Here is a 23291-nt window from a genome sequence, read left to right as displayed (position 1 = left end):
AAGAACCCCAGGCCCCCAGTGGACCTGTCACATACCAGTATTATACTCAGGCTGAGCACTCAGCCTTAGCAGACCACATTTTATCTACTTATAACATTATTCACATACTATCATAAATATCATACAAGCGGAGAGCATCAAACTATGTTGAATTAAACTAAATAGCTGTGTCGAAATTCCAAAAAACTAGATGTTAAATGCTGCCCCAGCCCAAAATGAAGAATAGATAGGTTAATTTATTATGCACATCTGCTGAAATAAAACAAAATCATAATAAATGTTAACTTTTAAAAGTACTTTGGTACCAGCCATAACAAACAAAATGGTGGAAAATAGATTATATTTATTAAATAAATAAATTAAAAAACCCAACCCTGATTTTCCTGGCTTTTTCTTAGTGACATTATATAAAGAGTAAAGTACTTAAAGTCTTTTAATGTTTAATTTCCTTTCTTAAAAAACTTACAAAATGCACATTCACCCAAGAAACTGAAACCACATCTCCTGAGGAAAGAGGCAGTTAGGCTCTCTACCAGAAGTATTAAAAACACTCATGAACAAAAGCAGCAAATTACACACTTCTAAACATTTAAAATTTTGAATCTTTACTTGTTACGTTAGATTTCCCCACAAAATTTTCTTATCCAACTATGTTAGGGATTCTGGATTCTAGGGGTCACAACCAATTTACATGGGAGCCTCTCCAGAGAGCTAAGAGAAACTTGCACTTATCATCATTTAGATGTTGCCAAGGCCAAAATAAATAAATCAATCCTTTTCAGGACTGGCTGCCTTTTAGCAAAAACTCAGCTTAAAGCCAACTTTTACCATTCTGGGCGTACTCTGGAAACACTGACATGATCTGACCTACCGGGGTTTAAGAATGATCAACTGTTTGCTTTTCCATCTATGCTGAAATCTACCTACTGAAGTGCCCTCTGAATGCAGAATCCTCATTGTTTTCCAAAAAGTAAAAGCAAACATAAACTTTCCTATTATAGATTGCCCTGTCTATCAGTGAAAGAGGACAGCAGCAAGGTTCATCTTTTCTTTTAAACCCATAATTCAGGATTCCAAAATCATCAAATGCTTTTAGAACATTTTTTATAATTGTAGAGAGAAAAAAAACCACACAAGTTGTTGATCTGTTTGTTCCATAACATACCTCACCAATGTGCTCTGCAGAACAAAGTAACTGAGGAAAAAAATCAAAGTGTGGAATTACCATGAATAAGTATCCTCTACTTAGATATTTGACAACTAGTTTGGTCTCAAATGCTAGCAATCAAGACATCGCAGTGAGAGGACTGGGTTTCCAAGGCAGCCTAAATCCTGGGCAAACAGCTTTCTGTGATGATCACTGATGGCTCCATCTTCAAATGACTGTTACCTCAGATTCCATCCCAACAACAGCAAGTCGGCTGTTCAAAATGTTATACCAAATTACATCTTAAGAGAGAGGGCAAGCCATAGAAGTGGGCCCAATCATGATTTTCTATCAGACCTGAACATGACCTTTTCAGGTTCTATATTCAGAAGGATATCCTGGAAGAAACGAGGCTTTGTTCAGGCAAAGTTACATTCTAATAAATTAAACCAAGGTTTAAAGTCTTACAGGTGAGAATCATAGATAACAGTCAATGGATATAAAGAAACACAATGCCAGGTTGAAAAGGTGAATCACCTTAATACATTTCCAACAACCATGCCTTGCCACACTGAATAGTAAAGTTGTCGGCTGGTCTGGGGTGGCTCATGCCTGAAATCCCAGTGCTTTGGGAGGCCAAGGCAAAAGGATCACTAGAGCCTTGGAGTTCAAGACCAGCCTGGGCAACATGGCGAAACTCTGTCTCTACTAAAAATATAAAATTTAGTTGGGCATGGCAGTGCTCGCCTATAGTCCCAGCTACTCAGGAGGCTGAGGTGGGAAGATCACCTGAGCCTGGGAACTCAAGGCTGCAGTGAGCCAAGATTGCACCATTGCACTCCAGCCTGCAAGAACCTGTCTCTCCAAAAAAAAAAAAATTAGCAAAGTTGTCAATTTAATGAGACTCTACTACATTGTTTAATCACAAGATCACTTATTATTCATTTATTCCATGTGTATTTATTGAACACATTAACACACTGAAGACCCAGTGTTAAAAGAAATATAATCCCAGCCCTACAGACTAATGTGGGAATATTATATAAATAATCACTCAATAAATATAAAATTATAGGGTGGGCATGTTGGCTCACACCTGTAATCCCAGCACTTCAGGAGGCTGAAGTGGGAGGATCACTTCAACCCAGGGGTTCAAGACCAGCCTGGGCAACATGGCAAAACCCTGTCTCTACAAAAAATACAAAAAAAAAAATCCACCGGGTGTGATGGTGTACACCTGTGGTCCCAGCCACCTGAGAGGTTCACGTGGGAGGATCACTTGAGCCCAGAAGTGGAGGCTGCAGTGAGTCAGGATCGTGCCACCGCACTCCAGCCTTGGCGACGCAGTGAGCCCGTCTCAAAAAAAATAAAAACCATGATAAATGCTAAGAAGGAAAGAATAATCCCAAAAAGAAGGGGGAAAGGACATATGATTTAGATTAGAGATCAGGGAAAGAATTTAAATTGAGACATGAGGACAGTGTATACAGGAGTGAAGAGGAGAATGAGAGACCCAGGATAGGAATAGCACACAGGAAAGGGCAAAGGCAGGAAGTTCTTCACACAATCAACGACCAGAACAAAGACCATGAGGCATGGCTGCAGCACAGTGAGCAAGAATGGGCATGGCTAGAGATGAGAATGAGAGGTAGATGGGTGCCAAGTCAGGTGTGGGCCTTGCAGAATATAAGAAGCCAGAATTTAAGTACAATGGCAAGATGAGTAAGGATTCTGTGCAAGAGAGCAATATTGCCCAGGGCAAGATAAGAGCAGACTAAGAGTGGGTGTAGGGAGACCAGTTAAAAGCTACTGCAATAGTCAAGGCATGAGAGGATGCAGCTGTGATGCAGGCATTGGAGATGGAATTAAGATATATTTGGGAGTTGAATAGTCTTGGTGATAATTACATATGAGAGCTTAAGGATGATCAGTTAAGAGAAGTCAAGGATTATTTCCAGCTTTCTGACACCAGTAACTGGTCGATAGTGGCATCACTTATGGCACAGAAAAGACGAGAGGAAGGGGTAAAGATCAATAATTCTATTTTGGAGGTGGTTCTATTTGATAGGTCACATATGAGACTTTTAAGTGAAGAAAGTGAGTAAGCAATTCAAAATGAAGGTCTGGAACTCAGAAGATAGACCTGGGCTGTTGCTTTACTAACAGTTTACATGCTGAGAAACTTTCCAGCCCAAGGTGGAGAGAGGGTATTCAAATGCAAGTCCACACAACCACTAAATCCATGAAACTCCTCCAGTGCACCACACTGCTATATGCAAAAGTAAGGGATAATGTTCTGTCACTGTTAATGAAGAAAATTCACGGAGGAAGTGAGTTGAGCCTTGAAGGATATATAGATATAGATGTTTCAAAGAGAAATAAGGAAGTTGAAGGCCACTCCAGACAACGGCCAGAACTTGTGAAAGGCCTAGATCTGTGAGTGGACCTGCCATGGTAAAGGCCCAGTAAAAGATTTACTGTAGCTACTAACAGGTTGGGGACACAGTGCTGGGTAGAGAGGGACTAGAATAGGTGGGAAATAACGCTGGTAGAATGGCCCTGTCGGAGGGACTAGTTACTGCCCAATTATCCAGGCTCTTCTTTCCTAGTAAAAAGAACTCCAATTTTTAGCTGGGCATACTGCCACCTAGTTAAAAGGCCACATCCCTCAGCCACATCCCTGCATGTCTACATTTTAGGCATTAAGATTCTGGGGAAAGTGTGTTGTTAGTGACTTCCAGGAGTAACCTTACAAGGCAGAAGCCCAGCCTTCTCTTTCGTCTCAATCCTGTGGGCTGGAATGTGGATTTGATAGCTGGACCTTGATCACTCATCCTGGTCCTGGAGGCCAGAGGTCAAGGGTGTTTTCTACTCTGCAGAGCAGTACAACAGAATGAGCTGAAGACTGTGGAGCTATCCTACAAGTCTTGGCCTGCCTGTCTCTGATCTTCTTCTACGTGAGATAGAAATTAACTTCTTTCTTGTTTAAGCCACTGATATTTTAGGATTTAATGCTATTCTCTACAGAATATACTTTCTAACATACAGGCCCAGACAATGAAACTGACAAGCTAGGACACTATCCTATAAAGCATTATAAACGGTAGGGCAATTCTTCTCTTGAGAGTTATATATCACACACATATTTTAGGGCTATGAATTTGATAGCACCCTGGAATGAAGAGACATTGGTAGCAGAGATCTTAGAAAGCTGAGGTTAGAATATAGGTGAGACACAATCAGAACCCAAATTAAGATAATGGCAGTGATTTAAGTCCAAAGCTGACAAATCTAAGCTTGTTCAATCTCTGAATGGAGGGCCACAGAAATTTACAATTTCCAAAGAGTTCAATGAAAAGAATGCAGTATGTATTTGTAAATGAAAATATGTCCCTTCTGGATCTCTCAAAACCAACTAGGAAAACTTATCTTATGGGCCCCCCTCTCTCCAGTGAAATGTAGAAATGAAAACACAAGCCCTCACAGGGGCAAGGTAACATACACTGTGAATAATCATTTGTGATGCTGCAAGCTTGCTGGGCATAACGAGTGCTTATGATCATTCTAGGACCCCACATCTAGCTCCTGTCAAGGCAAGACTTGGGAGGGACAGTCTTCAGGAGCACCAATAAGCTCCTTTCTTCACAAAATCCCTAGGCCTAACCAAATTTCACTCTGATATAGAGCTAATGAAAATGTATGATGCCAAAGAATTTTCACAGCATGCTCGCCTATATTACCTCTTCTAACCTACAACTTATACTATGGGTAAAGTGGGTACTGTTATTCCAGCTTCACTGAGGAAAGAGGAGTAGTGAAGAGGGGGAGCCAGTCAATGACAGCATGCAGGACGCTGGTGCTGACGGTGGTGACCTGTTCTCCACACTAGCAAGAACTGGGGCACTATGAAAAGAGCCATGAAAACCTGTATCAAGATATTATTTAAATGAAATGGGACCTTCTGAAATGTTGGAGTCAACCCAGTGAGCATCCTGAATATTGATGGAGTATCAAGCTCTGTCCTCAGGGAGCTCCTATGTTGGAAGGGAGGCAAAAATGCAAACAAATTTTTAAAGCACATGCTGTTCACGACTGCTGGCAAGCAGTGTGCCTAAGGGCAATGAGATGGGAGCCCTGCAGTTTGACAGAGCGGCTAAACTCTTGAGTTGAGAATGGAAAGGCTGAGTAGGAAATAGCTAGGTGGATGGGCCTAGGGAGCATTTTAGAAAGGGAGAAGAGAGTGTGCAAAGGCACACAAGCAAGAGTAAACTCAGTAGGAGGAAAGCCTTGTGTGTATAAATGAGGTGCAGGGACCAGACCATGAAAGGCCTCATACGACATTCTGAAGAGTATCTATTTTACATTTTAGTGATGGAAAACCACTGCAAATTCTGAGAATAATATGATCAGAATTATATTTAATAAGAAATGGTTAAATTATATTTAATGAGAAAAGGTTATCCTGGTCGGTCTAGTGCTCCTTTGAAGACAACCTTTTTTTTCTCCAGCTGCTTTTTTCTCTTTGCCTTTGGTTTTCAGTAGTTTCCTCCTGGTATATCTAAATTTGGATTTTTTAAAAAAATGAGACTTGCAGTCACTGATCTGCTTAATGGTATCTTGCCTGCTATGGAAAATCTCAGCCATTGTCTTCAAATTTCATCTTTGCCCATTTTCTGTCTCATCTCCTTCTAGAACTCTAATTCAAATTATTTAAACCTTCTCACTCTGTTCTCTATGTCTCTTGCCTTCTCCTCTGCATTTTCTATTTGTCTCTCCACACAATACACTCTGGACAATTTTTTTCTTACTATCTTCCAGTTTGTTAACTTTCTCTTCCACTTTATCCAATCTGCTGTTAAATCTATCCACTGACTTTTTCTCTTCAAAATATTTAATCAAACATACACTTTTCTTCATCCACAAGTTTTTAATTTCGTTAATTTAATGTTTATTTCTAGACGGATTTTTTGGTTTCTTTTCCAATTTGCTATGTCATAATTCAGAGTTATCTTCAAAGTTATCTTTTATTTCTTTAAACAGGGGAAATAGACTTTTTTTAGACTGTGGTGATTCTAGTATCTGATGATATTTTTGAAGGGCTACTTCTGTTGTTTGTGGTTTCTTATGGTTCTTGTCTTTGAAGTTTGATTTCAAACAGACATTTTTTAGACTGTGATGATTCTAGTACCTGATGATGTTTTTGAAGAGCTGCTTCTGTTGTTTGTGGTTTCTTATGGTTCTTGTCTTTGAAGTATGATTTCCTTGGATGCCTGGTTATATTTATGTGCTAGTAACTGAATAATCTGAGGCCTAGGTTGAAGAAACCTTTCTTTTGAAAGAATTTCCACTTGATTTTGCCAGATATCCAGAGGCACTACCAGTCCTTAAACCAATTCAAGACTTTAGATTCTTTGATTGACCCAGTCAGCTTGAACCTGGGCTGCATTTCCATGTGAGAGCTGCTGTTTCATGTCTACCCTGATGGTGTAGCCCTTTGGGGTTCCAGCTTCTTATAAAGAGTCTGGACCTTATTTCTGTCCCCAGCAACTGGTGGTCAAATCTACAATGTCTTATCAATTCCAGTTTTAACCTAGTAATGCCCGTCAGTTCTTTAATGCTTTGAGATTTTTTTTTAATCCAAATATTTTTAGTTGTTTCAGTAGGAGGGTGTATCTGCCTTTGGTTTTCAGTAGTTTCCTCCTGGTGTATCTAATAGCCCACCATAACGATTAACGGAAAGTCCCTAGGATTTGGATCTTAGAAATCTTTTTCAGGTGGCAGTGTAGAGCATAGATGGGGAGCAGTGACATGGGTAAGAATAGGGGAGGGGGACAGTGTAAGCACAAGCAAGGAGATGGTAAGGAAGCCATTACAATAGTACCCAATGTTCCATTAAGGCACTGTCGGATAAGGTACTATCTCATTAAGGCACAAGGATGGAGAGAAGTGGGTACTCACATTCATTTGTCTCAGCAAACCCATGAGGAAAGTATTATTATCCCAGGGTTTTTTTTTTCTTTCAGAAACCCATTGCTTGTTAATATCCTGAGTTTTAATGAAAAGCAACCAGCAATTCAAAGAAGTAAAGTAACTTATCCCAGGGTTCATCCAAGGAGATGGTTAGTAGAGGGGCATCAGAACCCAGTCTGACTCCAGGTCCAAGCTCTTCCCACCAAGGTACGATGGGATCTGGAAGAAAGATGGGTGCATGTGGGTGGGTTCCAATTAGGGTGGGAGGGTTGTGGAAAATTTTATAATTCAGTTATAGACAGTGATGGGTTTTAAATTTGAAAAGCTGCCTAATGATAAACAGCTCTCCTTATATAATTTCACTGCTTCCATCCATAGGCATGACAGATAGCATGAGCTTTGGAGTCACAAGATCTAAATTCAAACCTAGATCCTATGAGCTTGAGCTATGTGGCTCCGAACAAATAAATTCCTCTTTGTCTCTGAATTTCCTCCTTTGCACACCGGAAATAGTTTATATGAGTTATGTTTACACGTAGTGTCCTGGCACAAGTACATTTTTAAAAAACTGTTAGATACTATTAATGTTTTTGTTGTTGTTGTTGTCTCTTGGAGTTTTGTTTTTGTTTTTTGTTTTTGAGACAGTCTTGCTCTGTCGCCCAGGCTGGAGTGCAAGGGTGCAATCTCAGCTCACTGCAAATTCTGCCTCCCAGGTTCAAGTGATTCTCCTGCCTCAGCCTCCCGAGTAGCTGGGATTACAGGCACCTGCCACCACGCCCGGCTAATTTTAGTATTTTTTAGTAGAGACAGGGTTTCACCATGTTGGTCAGGCTGGTCTTGAACTCCTGACCTTAGGTGATCCACCCACCTCGGCCTTCCAAAATGCTGGGATTACAGGCGTGAGCCACCGTGCCTGGCCTGTAGCGAGTTATGAGTGAATCCAACCCTGTTATTTTGGACACAACTGGCAGGACAGGACTGGTCTACAGGACAATGGCAGCATTATAAAATAGGTCACATCTTCTTGTCTGTAAAATGTAACTTACCCTAAGGAGTTAATAGGAGGATTAAATGAAATTAATGTCTGTTAAAGTGCCACAGGGGCTAAAACACAGTAAGCACTCAGTAATTGTTATATATATAAATTGCTGATATTTTTCTGTGTGCCTGGTGTATGCTGTGCAGAGTAAGGAGGAACAAGAGAAGGTACTACATAGATAGGCAGAGGCCAGTTAAACATTAAAGAGTTTGGATTATCACAAAGGCAATGGGGAGCTATAGGAGAATGGTGGCAAAAGGCTGACATGATTAAAGTATTGGGAAGCTTAGACAGGTTTCTGAACAGGGAACAGATTTAGGAAAAGTGAGACTGGAGGCAGGAGGCCAGTTAATAGGTCACTGCACTAAATCAGACTAGTGGCCAAGGGAATGGAAGGTCCTGGCTAGAGAGGTATGCAGAAGTCAAAACTGGCAAAATTATAATATTTAGATGCTAGTGGGGAAGTAGGGAGGTATATGAGGTAGAGTAGGGTGTGGGAAAGACTACCTGATTTCCTTATAACAGAGCTTCCTTACCAGCAGCATAGGCATGAGCTGTGAGCTCTTAGAAATGCAAAATAAAAGGCACCATCCATGACCTACAGACTCGGAGCCTCTGGGGGTGGGGGCCAGTACTCTGTAGCTTCACGAGCCTTCCAGGTGATTCCAGCGCGCACTAACGCGTGTGAGCCACCACTATAGACTGATGAGGAGCCATCCCAGGAAGAGTATTTCAGTACAACCAAGAAAGGACGTAAATTCAGTCAGTTTTTAGTTTAAGGTATCAGATATTAAATCTGGCACTTCAAAGAAAGGTCTGGGCTGGAAATAGAAATGAGGGAGTCACCTGTGTACAGACAGCAAATGAATGAGTAGACTCTTCCCCTGGGAGATTTTTCAGAATTAGAGGGGAAGAGAACCTAGGACAGAACAGTGGAGAACATCAACATTTAAGAAAAGCAAAAGTAGAAAAGTTTGCAAAGGAAACTGAGGTGTGGTCAGAGGTAGGAGAAAAATCAGGCTAATATGGAATCAGAGAAGACAAAGAAAGAAAGAATTTCAATAGGGAAAGTGTAGTCAGCAGCGTGGCCTTAGTGACAAGGTCACAGGTGGCCCTAGTGAGACTAATCTGAATGAAGGAAAAGTGAAGTCAGAATGCTGTGCCTGGGAAATTGAGTGGGAGGCAGACTGTGGGAATGAGGGTGTGGAAGAAGCTCAGGAAGTCTGGCTGTGAAGGATTGGAATAATACAGGGTGGAAGCTGTAGGGAGAGGACAGAAATCATGACATGGCTTTTAATATTTTATTTTTTTAAGATAAGGGAGGCCTGGACATGGTTAATTGCTGGTGGGAAGGAACCAGTAAAGAAGGCGTGGTTGAAGTGGGCACAATTAGGAAAGGGAGGGGTCCCTGGACAGGAAGGGATGTGATCCAGAACCCAGGGGAAGGGTTAACTCCGGCAGAAGGACAGAGAAACGCCAACTTCATTGTATCGAAATAAATGCAGGAGGGGAGGAGATTAGACTTAAGCCATTTGTAAATCTGGTGGCTGTAAGCTGCAGGGGATCACAAAGGGGTCAGCTTTTGTTTCCTCTGAAACATCAAAGCCAAACACATCTGCTGAAAGTGCTAGGGAAGGTAGAGAAGACCCACTATGTGCAGAGCTCTGTGTTCCACAATGCCAGGGGAGGCCTGAAAGCGAATGACATCCCAAAACAACGTCCTTGAACATGCCAGGCACTGTGCTCAATGCATTCAAACTAACCATTGGTAGCTTGTCATTGAGCCCGTCACCTGCACTTGGCACTGTGTTAGGTGGTTTACATACATACCACATTTAATATTCTCCAACAGTCCCACGTGGTAGGCAGGGATTATCATGCTGGTTTTAGAGATAAGGGAACTTATCTCTAAAGGCTCACACATATCAAATAACATGCTTGCCCATGGTGACCAGCTCATAAGTGTCTGGGGCAGGATTCGAACCTAAATCTCATGGATGCCAGCACCTCATCCTCTTTCCACGCTGCCACACTATCTTCAGAATCCAAACAGCATTGATGGGAGTGAAAATGGAAAAGAAAACATGATTCCTAAGAGATATGCCTGAGTGACAGATACTGCAAGAGTCAATCAACTTTATTTTGAACACATTTCAAATTTGGTGTCACAATGCAACATAAGCATAATGAGGTCCTCTGCCCAAGCCGGGGATATGGTTCTACATCTTATGGTAGAGGCTGGGTATATTAATTCTATGATAACATCATCTGAGAGTAGATAAACCGGGCAGAGACTCGGGGGGAAAAAAAGCCTTAACATATTAGAGTGTAAGATGAATAAAGGAATGAAAAGGAAGCTGATACCCAAGGAATAAGAGAGGAAAACATCCTTTCACTACCCAATTTCCCTTCATTGTTCTAATTTACAGATTGGTAAGAGATTAAGAAAGGTGGTACACATTTTGGCAAGATTTGGTCACCCTCCTCTTTAAGCTGGCCATGCAGTCGCTTCAGATTCCTGAGTTGGACCTGAGCCTTGGATACTGTGGCTTTCAGGCCCAAACTGGAGTCCCTCACAGGGTCTTCTCAAATGGGGCTTTGCACTGATTCCCATTCCCAGCTATTAACTGTATTAATTACATCTTTAACACTCTTCTGCTTTTCCCTGAGCACTCTCTGCTCCAAATCTTTCTCTTGCCCAGGAGAAACCACTTTTAAATTTCTCTACTGAAGTTTTAATTGACTTTTAGTCTGATGGCTCCCCAAAGACCCAAAATGTAGGTACACAGACTTATATGCTTCCATCTCTAGCTGGCTTTAACTTACTAATTCTGCATCTTACTCAACAGATGAATGATTCCTCCAAGTTTAAGTAGACTTCCATCTGAATTTTTCTGAAAGAGGCCAAGCTTCACGTCTTACTGTGATGTGATCATGTCAACACTAGAAATATGGTGTTTACTAAAGTCCAATGAGTGTTTCTTTACCTGTCTTCTAAGGACTAGCTAGTTATCCATTAAAACTGCAAAAAATAAAAAAGGTGTTAAGCCATCTGAGCCAGTTAAGTAGAGACTGGCCTCAAAGCATGGGAAGCTAGACTAGATGAGTCAAATAGGGTCTGCAAGCCCACATATATGAAATACATACCATATCTCTCTTATGTTCCAAGCTTCTTAAAGCACATTCATTATTTCACTCTCTTGAACATCTCCAGCAGAAATAATGATATCCAGCCTACTACTCGACAAAAGAGAAATAATTAAAATGCTACTTCCCCAAGAGCCAGTCCTCTTTTTCAAATCATTTGGTGTGACCTGAAAACAGTAGGACTACCAAGTGAATTAAGGGAAAAGAAACTAGATAGATTAAAGGAGAATAAATTCATTTTTACAGATAGCATCATTTCTGAGATCCACGAAGGCCCCTAGGAAAAACACAACAATGCACCACTCAGAAACAGCTAATGTTTGACGCATCTTTGATGGAAAATTGCTTCTCTTTTACAAGGTAACAAGCTTCAGCTCTGAGTGCAAATCAGGCTAACATGGACCACTCCAGCCAGGTTATATAGACGTGAATGAGTCACTGCTTTTGATGCCAAATTGGCAAATCTGAAGGTTTTACAATGGATGCTATATGGCTATTGTGGAGAAAAATACTCAGGAATTAAACAAGAGAGCAACCGGTTTGATCGTTCTTTAGTTTCAAAGGGGTGGAAAGAAGGAGTGCCTTCTGCACAACAGTTGCTAAATACAAGACTGTTGTGGGGTTGCAAGTGGATGATTAAAGATGAGCAAAAACGGTTAAATGAGAAAAAAGTTTTTAAGTCAACTGTAAAAACACCAGCCATGAATTGTAAACTGGAAAAAATACGTTGTTATAAAGAAGACTCACAAAAGGAAAAGATCACACATTTGGTTTGAAGAAATAAGTAAAGGCTGATAGAGGAACCATCTGTGACAAGCAGACTCTACTATGGTCCCCAATAATCCCCCACCCTCTTGGTCTTCATGCCCTGTATGATCACCCCCACCTGAGTGTGGGCGGGACCTGGGACTTGCTTCTAACCAACAGAATATTGCAGAGATTATGGCCTGTCACTTCCATGATTAGCTTCCACAAGACTGTGACTTCCATCTTGCCAGCTGACTCTCTGGATCTGATAAAGCACGCGGCCACATAGAGAGTCCCATGGAGCAGGCAGCTGAGGCAGCAAGGAGCTGAGGTCATCAGTCCAAGAGCCCACAAGGAACTGGATCTGGCCAATAATCACAAAAGCCTGGAAGCAGATCTTTCCCCAGTCTGCCTTCAGAAAACCGACACCTTGACTACAGCCTTGTGAGGAACTCTGAAGCAGGGGACCCAGAAGGGCCCTATCCAGATTCCTGACCTACAGAAACCGTGAGATAATAAATGTGTTGTTTGTAGCCACTAAGTTTGTGGCTATTTGTTACACAGTGAGAGATACCTAATACACACCTAAAATGACAGTTGACATTTGAAGAATGGGAGGCCTTTTCACAGGAGATGGGGAACTAGGTGGCATTCATGTCAGAAAAGATAAAGCACAGACACACAAGGGCAGAAGAGGAAAGGGAGTGCTCAGGAACAATACGGAGCCTGGTTAGGCTGGCCCTGAGGTCTAAATGGGCAGATGCAAGAGCAAAGGTTGGAGAGGCAGGGAAGAGGCCCCTGGTGGGCAAGGGGAGCCAGAGAGTCATTAAAGCTCATCACTGACACCATGTGGTCTGAGAACCTCTGCAGGAAGATTCATTTGACACTTGCTAGTTCAAGAGGTAACAGGCTTCAAAAAATGGTTTGGAAAATTCCCATAATGAAATGCTATGCTTTACTCTTTTTAAGGTGCTTTTCCTTCCATTACCTCACTTGATCTATGCAAGAATCATTTGATTTACGTAAGAACCTGTGAAGTAACCAAGACAAGTATTTATTATGAAGGTTTCGTACAAATAAGGAAAATGAAGCACTAAGAGGTAAGAATGACTGGCAAAAGCTCTTGTTTAGTACTGTTTTGTCCTACTAAGAGTGTTGCCATATTTTGTTGGATCCCCCTTCCCTGATGGAGAAGTGAACAGAGCTAGCCAGGCAGATTTGGATCCTGGCCCCACTGCACCAGGGTCAGCCCAGAGAGCATATTCATACCTGGAAGAAAAGGTACAATGAGGCCTGGGTGAACTGCAGTCATGGGTGCAGTAGTCTAAAGTACAGAAGCAGGTACCAAAGGGGCTCTGAAATGGGCTGAAATGAGTGTCAGAGCCAAGGGGAGCAGCCACATGGGGGTTAGCTAGCTGAGGAGCAGAGATGTGGGACTTCACAGTGCAGCTGAGCTTTTGTTCAAGGGACTAGACAAAAGGTATGAAGTGTGGACAGCTGGTTCCACTTACAGGAACAGGGGTGGCATATTCATTCTTTAACGTTTTGAGCTGGGTGGGGTTTTTGTTGTTGTTGTTGTTTTTTGTTGTTGTTTTTTGTTTGTTTTAAGCATTATCTGAAAACCAGGGACAGTTTTCAATTGTAAAATGTTAAATAAGATCTGTCCTTAATGGCGGACATTCTATAGCCAGAGTAGGGCAGCTGTCAGTTCCCTCTCCCCATTCAGAGCCACACGACCCAGTTTTTAGCCAATAGGCTTGGCTAGACTCTTCAATAGCTTTTTAAAAATCTCAACAGGTTATAACCATCATTACTCCAAGTCTATTAGTCAGGCAAAGATTTCCCTTGGCATGTTGCTGCATGACTTGAAAAACCTAGTTGAGAATTCTCTAAGGAGAACGGGAATTATTTAGAGTGATCCAAAGAGGAATCAATGACAGTAGGATGAACTTGTAGGCAAAGATAATTCCACATAGTGACCATGAAAGGGTCTCTAACAAAGGAAAAAATACATAAACCTTAAAGACACGGGTAAAACACCAAGTTACCCAAAAGGCTTCATTACTCAACTGAATAAACCCGGCATATGCTGACCAGAGGGATGAAAAGGGAAGAGCTACCTGACTGACTCAAGCCTTCCCTTCCTGGGCTCTGAAGACCTGAAGCTTAACTTCACTATATTCATCTGTTTTATTTATTTATTTATTTATCTATCTATCTATCTATCTATTTATTTATTTGAGACTATCTATCTATCTATCTATTTATTTATTTGAGACCAAGTCTCACACTGTTGCCCAGGCTGGAGTGCAATGGTGCAATCTCAGCTCTATCTATCTATCTATCTATCTATTTATTTATTTATTTGAGACCAAGTCTCACACTGTTGCCCAGGCTGGAGTGCAATGGTGCAATCTCAGCTCACTGCAATCTCCACCTCCAGAGTTCAAGTGATTCCTGTGTCTCAGCCTCCTGAGTAGCTGGGATTACAAGTGCCCGGCACCACGCCAGGCTAATTTTTGTATTTTTAGTAGAGACAGGGTTTTGTCATGTTGGCCAGGCTGGTCTTGAGCTCCTGACCTCAAGCCATCTGCCCACCTCAGCCTCCCAAAGTGCTAGGATCTGTAATCCTGTGTGTGAGCCACTGCATCAGCCTTGTATCGGTCCGTTTTCACACTGCTATAAATAACTTCCCTGACATGGGGTAATTTATAAAGGAAAGAGGTTTAATTGACTCAGAGTTTTGTAGGCTGGGGAGGCCTCAGGAAACTTACAATCATAGTGGAAGGCAAAGCTTCTTCACAAGGCAGCAGGAGAGAGAAGAGCAACAGAGGAACTTCCACTTATAGAATCATCAGATCTTGTGAGAACTCACTCACTATCACAAGAACAGAATGGGGGAAACCGCCCCCATGATCCAATCAACTCCCTCCCTCGACACATGGCAATTACAATTCAAAATGAGATTTGGGTGGGAACACAGAGCCAAACCATATCATTCACAGGAAAACAGCCTCAGAATCTCAGGAAGAGAGAAGTGAGAATGAAGACATAAAACATCCCACATGGAGCTGATTCTCAGGTTCCTGAGTATACTGTACATTCATTCAGTAAATACCAAATTTAACTTTTCTCTTTCAATACATTCTTATGATATAAAGATTAAATGCAAAAGGAGCTGATAGACTGATTCCAAATAATTGTCAGAATTAGGTTTGTTTTTCTTTTTTTTATAAAAATAATCTTCAATCACCTGACACCTGCTAAGGGAAACAGAGGCAATTCCTTTGTTCCTTGAAAGTAATCATCCCTTTCTTCTTACTTCCTGCTATGGTTTGAATATTTGTCCCTTTCCAAAACACATGGTGAAACTTAATTCCCAATGTGGCAGTACTGAGAGGTGAAGCCTTTAAGAGGTGATTGGATCAGAAGGGCTCTGCTCTCATGAATGGATTAATCCATTAATGGATTAATGGGTTATCATGGGATTGGAACTGGTGGCTTTATAAGAAGAGGAAGAGAGACCTGAGCTAACACTTTCAGCTCCCTCTGCATGTGATGCTCCGTGCTGCCTAGGGACTCTGCAGAGAGTCCCCACTGGCAAGAAGGTCCTCACTAGATGCAGCCCCTTGACCTTGGACTTCTTATACTCCATAACTGTAAGAAATAAATTCCTTTTCATAATAAATTACCCAGTTTCAGGTATTCAGTTATAACCAACAGAAAACAGACTAAGACACTTCCAGATACTTTTCTTCTAGGTTTTCTTCAAGGCTTTCAAAATCTTTATCAGATTTACTTCTCAAATACCCTCCCCTATGCCTGAGTTTTCTGTATCTTCCAGCTTGTGCTCTGGTATTATAGGACAATGATTACTTCGGGTAATTCAATCATAGTCCACTTACTCGACAATCTCATTGATTTCCCATAGCTTGACAAGATTCACATGTATAACTCTCACCACCCTTCCTATGGGTCTATACTTCTATTTCCAATTGCCCACTGGATGTCATAACCTGAATGTCCCCTATGAAACTCAAATCAACATATAATCACAACCTGAATTCACAGTCCTTCTTACCCTTGGTCTTTTTCTTTTTTTTTTCTTTTTTTTTTTTTTTCACTAAAGAACATCAGCATCACACAGTTGCTAAGCTAGAAACCAAGTTACTCTCATTAATTAATCCTTCTCTGCCTAAGTCCTATATCAGATCTGCCATGGAACCATGTCAATTCTAGTTCTGAAATGTCTTGTTCATCTATTATTTCCTCTCTATTCCAGCGCTGTTGCTCTTAGTCAGGTCTTCCAGCATCTCTAGTCTTTGGGGCGGGGGGATGGGAATGGGAGGGACCGGAGTCTTATTATTACTCAAATCAGTCTCCCCGAGCATTCAGGGATCAGAGATTTTAAGGATAATTTGGTGGGTAAGGGAATAGTGAGTCAAGGGTGCTGATTGGTTGGGTCTGAGATGAAACCATAGGGAAATGAAGCTGTCCTCTTGCCCTGAGTACTGCAGTTCCTGAATGGAGGCCACAAGATCAGATAAGCCAGTTTATCAATCTGTGTGGTGCCAGCTGATCCATCAAGTGCAGTGTCTGCAAAATATCTCAAGCACTGATCTTATGAGCAGTTTAGGGAGGGTCAGAATCCTGTAGCTCCAGCTGCCTGACTCCTAAACCATAATTTCTAATCTTGTGCCTAACTTGTTAGTCCTACAAAGACAATCTAGTCTTCAGGCAAGAAGGAGGTTTGTTTTGGGAAAGGGTTGTTATCATCTTTGTTTTAAACTGTAAACTAAGTTCCTCCCAAAGCTGGTTCAGCCCACTCCCAGGAATGAACAAGGATAGCTTGGAGGTTAGAGGCAAGATGGAGTTGGTTAGGTCAGCTCTCTTTCACTGACTCAGTTACAACTTTGCAATGGTGGTTTCAATCCCTCCCTTTGGGTTTTATAATACCTTAATCTTAAGGTGTTGGCTAATGAAGATGGAAAAAGGGTGAAGACCATTCTAACTTCTTCCTGCTATCAGGGGCATAGTAGGAATAGGTGTAGACCCTAAGATAAAAGGAGTGGAACCACTTTGCAACTGTCTTAAGCATATTCATGCAGGCCTGGCTGGGGTTCCAAGACTTGCATGGCAAAGGTGTTAGTACTGTCATCTATAGTTTTAGTACCGCCATCTATAGTTTTAGTACCGCATAAGGGAACAGCATACTATAAGGTAAATACTGAGTACTGGAATGAGCAGTGCAATTCCCAGTTTTAAAAGTAAAGATTTGAAAGCTTTGATTTGGAGACTTATAGCCCACAAAGAATTTAGGATATAGTCCAAGCTGTAGGAAAAACTCAAGGACAGCTAAGAACAGGTGTATTATAGTTTTTCTTTTGAAGCATAATTTTTCTCTCCAGCATCTCTAGTCTTAATGGTTCCCGGCCATGACCCAGTTTCTCCCCTTTCTAATGACAAGTCTCCTTTCTGTAACAACCTTGGATAACTCTTCACAATCCAGAGCTCTAAGCAGCCATAGATAATTCTGCAAAACCTCACCACAGCCCATTTGTTTTTTCTAGCCTCCTTTCCAGACTCCCCACTGTGCATCTTGTACTAATCCCACTATAGGTATTACTCTACCTACCATCCAGCTCTGTGACCCTGTTCATACCAAGAATATTCTTCATCCTCTTTCACTTGGCAAGCCCTACTCACCCTTCAAGGCCCAGGAAATACATTGTCCTCTTTTTTTTCTCTCCCTTTTTCTACCACACCTCCTTTTACCTTGTCCCCCTTCCTCTCTGAATGGTCCCTCCTTCTCCCTGAAAATCTGTTCCTCTTGTCTACATGCCACTGTCTACAGTTGCTAGAGCCTCTGTTCCCTAACAACTTTGTTTCCAGCCCTAACTCCATGTGACATCTCAGCTCCAGAGCTCTCAAGCCATGAAGAAAAATATCTAGTGGATCACTGGCCAGTCAATGTGTTGGTTTTCCTTGGGACAGGAGTCCACTTATGGTCCAAGCAAGCCCCTGGGGACACGAGCGGACCGTATTTACCAGTTTAGTAAGGGGACTTCCCACTGAAGGAGCTACAGCAGGCAAGATCCAGAGCACATCTGTTATGGTCTCTCCTCTTAAGGACTAAGTGCACCCGAAGACTAGTATCCAGATTTTACTTTGTATTCACCTTTCTTTCCCCAGCAAGTAACATAAAGCCTGGTGTGTGTATAAACCCACTTGGGCCCCTATTCTTAAAGTTGTAAAATAGCATAATCCTCACTTACATGTAGTTTGCTAAAGAATAATGGCCTCCAGCCTCATGAAAACCTTGGGATCTAAGAAGAAAATTGATTTGTCCAAGTTACCTGGCAAGCAAGCAGCAGAGTCGAACTAGAGGTTGTTCACATCATCTTTTACCTCAAAGAAGCCCTCTCCCTCAACTACAAAATTTGTTCATGACAATGCCCATCAGAAACTCAAAAGCCTTATATAAAACAAAGGTAGCCTATCAGTACCTTTGTATCTGCTTAGTTGCTCTTGGCTGAAATGGCAGAAAATTCAACTCCAACTGACTTACACATCAAAGGTGACAAATTAGCTCATGTAATTGGAAGTCCAAAGGTAGGCAAGGCTTCAGAGTTAGTTGATCCAAGGTTCACTAATGGCCTTAGATCTAATGTAGGAGCACAGATTTGCTTCTGGTTCTTTACTCTTCTATGTATAATACTTAGCAAGTCATAAGATAGCTGCTAATAGCAGTAAGGAATAAGTGTTGCCTTGTTCATATCCATCAGGAAACTACTTACACCACAGAATTCCAAGCAGGATTCAGCCTGATTGGACTGCTTAGGTCATGGGCTTATGGGAAGAGGCAATGGTCTCAAGTTATGACATCTCATAAAGTGACCACTAACCACATGTAGCTATTTAAAATTAAATACGATTTAAAAATTAAATTTATTAGTCACATCAGCCTTATTCAAGAGCTCAAGCGTCACATGTGGCTAGTGGCTACAGTACTGAACAGTATAGATTAGAACATTTCCATTGCTACAGAAAGTTCTAGTGGTACAGGCAACGAAGTATACTAAGCAAAACTTGTATAAGGCAACCAAGACCCAGCTTGGCAACTGGGATCAACTTTGCCCAAAGTACAAGGAATCTGGGGAACAAGCAGATATCCAGATAAAAATCGGTATACATACGGGAAAGGGAAAAGGGAAGCAGACATTAGATGAACAATGTCCACGATGCGCTCTTTAAAAAATATGATCTATTCTAGAAACTGGCTGCTACTACTAGAGGTACAAGTATTTTTCTAAATGAACTCACTAACTTCCTGTGGGATACTGGATAAGCCCAGGAACTTCTCTGAGCCTCAATTTCATTGTCTGTAAAACAGAAGGGATGAACTAGATCAGTTGTTTCTAAACTTTTAAGCACAGCAGTCTTTTAATAAGATTTTTAAAAATTTGCCCAGGATCTCACATTTTGAAGTATTTTAGTAACAACTGCATCTATAATTAATTTCCTACCCTTTTTAAATATCAAAAACATATAACTGTTAATTAGAGCTTCTGGCCAGCAGGCAAAGTCAATGTAACTACAGTGGGCTGGTACCATTCACATAGAAAATAATCTAAGTTGATCTTGCAGTCTTATTAAAAGCATATTTACCATTTTCTTTTTTATTTTAATTTCCAACTTTAAAGTTCAAGGGTACATGTGCAGGATGTGCAGATTCGTTATGTGCAGGATGTGCAGATTCGTTATGTGCAGGATGTGCAGATTCGTTACACAGGTAAACATGTGCCATGTTTGGTCACACGGCGACCATGGTGGTCCGCTGTACAGATCATCCCGTCACCCAAGTGTTAAGCCCAGCATCCATTAGCTATTTTTCCTGATCCTCTCCCTCCTCCTACACCACAACCTCTGACAGGCCCCAGTGTGTGTTGTTCCCCTCCCTGTGTCCATGCATTCTCATCTTTTAGCTCCCACTTATAAGTGAGAACACACGGTATTTGATGTTCTGTTCCTGCATTAGTTTGCTAAAGGATAATGGCCTCCAGCTCCATCCACATCTCTGCAAAGGACATGATCTTGTTCCTTTTTATGCTGCAAAGTATTCATAGAAAATGTGTGTATGTACCACATTTTCTTTATCCAGACTATCACTGATGGGCATTTAGGTTGATTCCATATCTTTGCTATTGTGAATAGTGCTCCAATGAACATATGCATGCATGTGTCTTTATAACAGAATGATTTATATTCCTTTGGGTATATATCAAGTAATGGGATTGCTGGGTCAAATGGTATTTCTGGCTCTAGGTCTTTGAGGAATCGCCATACTGTCTTCCACAATGATTGAACTAATTTACACTCCCACCAACAGCGTAAAAGTGTTCCTTTTTTCTCCACAGCCTTGCCAGCATCTGTTGTTTTTTGACTTTCTAATAATAACCATTCTGAGATGGTATCTCATTGTGGTTCTGATTTGCATTTCTCTAATGTTCAGTGATGTTGAGCTTTTTTTACAAATGTTGGCCACATGCATGTCTTCTTTTGAGAAGAGTCTGTTCACGTCCTTTGCCTACTTTTTAATGGGGATGTGTTTTCTTGTAAATTTGTTTAAATTCCTTATAGATGCTAAATATTAGACTTTTGTCAGATGGATAGTTTGCAAATATTTCTCCCATTCTGTAGGTTGTCTGTTTACTCTGTTGATAGCTTCTTTTGCTATGCAGAAGCTCTTTAATTTAATTAGATACTATTTGTCAATTTTTGCTTTTGCTGCAATTGCTTTTGGTGTCTTCATGAAATCATTGCTGGTACCTATGTCCTGAATGGTATTGCCTAGGATTTCTTCTAGGTCTTTTATAGTTTAGGGTTTTACATTTAAGTCTTTAATTCCTCTTGAGTTGATTTTTGTATATAGTGTAAGGAAGGGGCCCAATTTCAATTTTCTGCCAGTTCTCCCAGCACCATTTATTAAATAGGGAATCCTTTCCCCCTTGCTTATTTTGTCAGGTTTGTCAAAGATCAGATGGCTGTAGATGTACAATCTTATTTCTGGGTTCTCTACTCTGGTCCATTGGTCTGTGTCTTGTACCAATACCATGCTGTTTTGGTTACTGAATCACTGTAGTATAGTTTATTTTTATTTTTATTTATTTATTTATTTTTATTTTTTTGAGACTGAGTCTCGCTCTGTTGCCCAGGCTGGAGTGTAGTGGTGCAATCTTGGCTCCCTGCAACCTCTGCCTCCCCAGTTCAAGCAATTCTCCTGCCTCAGCCTCCTGAGTAACTGAGATTACAGATGTGTGCCACCCAGCTAATTTTTGTATTTTTAATAGAGATGGGGTTTCACCATGTTGGCCAGGCTGGTCTCAAAATCCTGACCTCAAGTGATCCACCTGCCTTGGCCTCACAAAGTGCTGGGATTACAGGCATGAGCCACTGCCTGGCCCCTGTAGTATAAAGTTGGGTAGTGTGATGCCTCCAGCTTTGTTCTTTTTGCTTGGGATCGCCTTGGCTATTCAGGCACTTTTGTGGTTCCATATGAATTTTAAAACAGTTTTTCCAATTCTGTGAAGAATGTCAATGGTAGTTTAATGGGAATAGCATTGAATCTAAAAATTGTTTTGGGCAGTATGGTCATTTTCACAATATTGATTCTTCCTATCCATGAGCATGGAATGTTTTTCCATTTGTTTGTGTCATCTCTGATTTCTCTGAGCAGCGGTTTATAGTTCTCCTTGAATAGGTCCTTCATCTCCCTTGTCAGCTGTATTCCCACGTATTTCATTCTTCTTGTGGCAATTGTGAATGGGAGTTCATTTGTGATTTGGCTCTCAGCTTGCCTGTTGTTGGTGTAAAGGAACGCTAGAGATTTTTGCACACTGATTTTGTATCCTGAGACTTTAAGTTGCTTCTCAGCTTAAGAAGCTTTTGGGCTGACACAATGAGGTTTTCTAGATATACAATCATGTCATCTGCAATACAGACAAAGATAGTTTGACTTCCTCTCCTCCTATTTAAATATCTTTATTTCTTTCTCTTGCTTGATTGCCCTGGGCAGAACTTCCAATACTATGTTGACTAGGAGTGGTGAGAGAGAGCAAACTTGTCTTATGAGGGTTTTCAAGTAACCTTGTCTTATGAGGGTTTTCAAAGAGAATGCTTCCAGCTTTTGCCCATTCTGTATGATATCAGCTATGGGTTTGTTATAAATAGCTCTCATTATTTTGAGTTATGTTCCTTCAATAACTAGTTTATTGAGAGATTTTAACATGAAGAGATGTTGGATTTTATTGACGGTCTTTTCTGCATCTATTGAGATAATCATGTGGTTTTTGTCTTTAGTTCTCTTTATCTGATGAATCACATTTATTGATTTGCATATGTTGAACCAGCCTTGCATCCCAGGGATGTAGCCTACTTGATCAGCTTTTTGATGAGCTGCTGAACTCGGTTTGCCAATATTTTTTGGAGGATTTTTACACTGATGTTCATCAAGGATACCCACCTGAAGTTTCCTTTTTTTGATTTAACTCTGCCAGGTTTTGGTATCAGGTTGATGCTGGACTCATACAGTAAGTTAGGGAGGGTTCCCCTTTTTCAATTTTTTGGAAGTTTCAGTAGGAATGATACCAGCTCTTCTTTGTAGAATTCAGCTATAAATCCATCCAGTCCTGGGCTTTCTTCGGTTGGTAGGTTATTTATTACTGCCTCAATTTCAGAACTCAGTATTAGTCTATTCAGGGAGTCAATGTCTTCCTGGTTCAGTCCTGGGAGGGTGTACGTGTCCAGGAAATTATCTATTTCTTCTAGATTTTCTAGTTTATGTGTATAGAGGTGTTTATAGTATTCTCTGATGGTTATTTGTATTTCTGTGGGGTCGGTGATAATATTCCCCTTATCTTTTTTTTTTTTTTTTTTTGAGATGGAGTCTCGCTCTGTCGCCTGCCCAGGCTGGAGTGCAGTGGCGAGACCTCAGCTCACTGTATCCTACACCTCCTGGATTTAAGTGATTCTCCTGACTCAGCTTCCTGAGTAGCTGGGATTACAGGCATGCACCACCACACTCAGCTAATTTTTCTATTTTTAGTAGAGACGAGGTTTTACCATGTTGGCCAGGCTGGTCTTGAACTCCTGCATCAAGTGATCTACCCACCTCAGGCTCCCAAAGGGCTCGGATTACAGGCGTGAGCCACTGTGCCCAGCCTACCCCTTATCATTTCTGAT

The 23291-nt window shown here is 41.2% G+C and overlaps 1 protein-coding gene across 4 annotated transcripts in view; it reads right to left on the bottom strand.

Moving 5' to 3' along the window:
- Positions 1-23291, bottom strand: part of DIS3L2 (DIS3 like 3'-5' exoribonuclease 2) — a 373065-nt gene that overhangs the window by 197209 nt on the left and 152565 nt on the right. The gene's annotated exons all lie outside the window — the stretch shown is intronic.

This window comes from Pongo pygmaeus, chromosome 11, assembly GCF_028885625.2.
Source record: "Pongo pygmaeus isolate AG05252 chromosome 11, NHGRI_mPonPyg2-v2.0_pri, whole genome shotgun sequence".
Taxonomy (NCBI): domain Eukaryota; kingdom Metazoa; phylum Chordata; class Mammalia; order Primates; family Hominidae; genus Pongo; species Pongo pygmaeus.
Note: the sequence above shows the minus strand (reverse complement) of the source record. Positions and strands in the feature narration are given on the sequence as shown.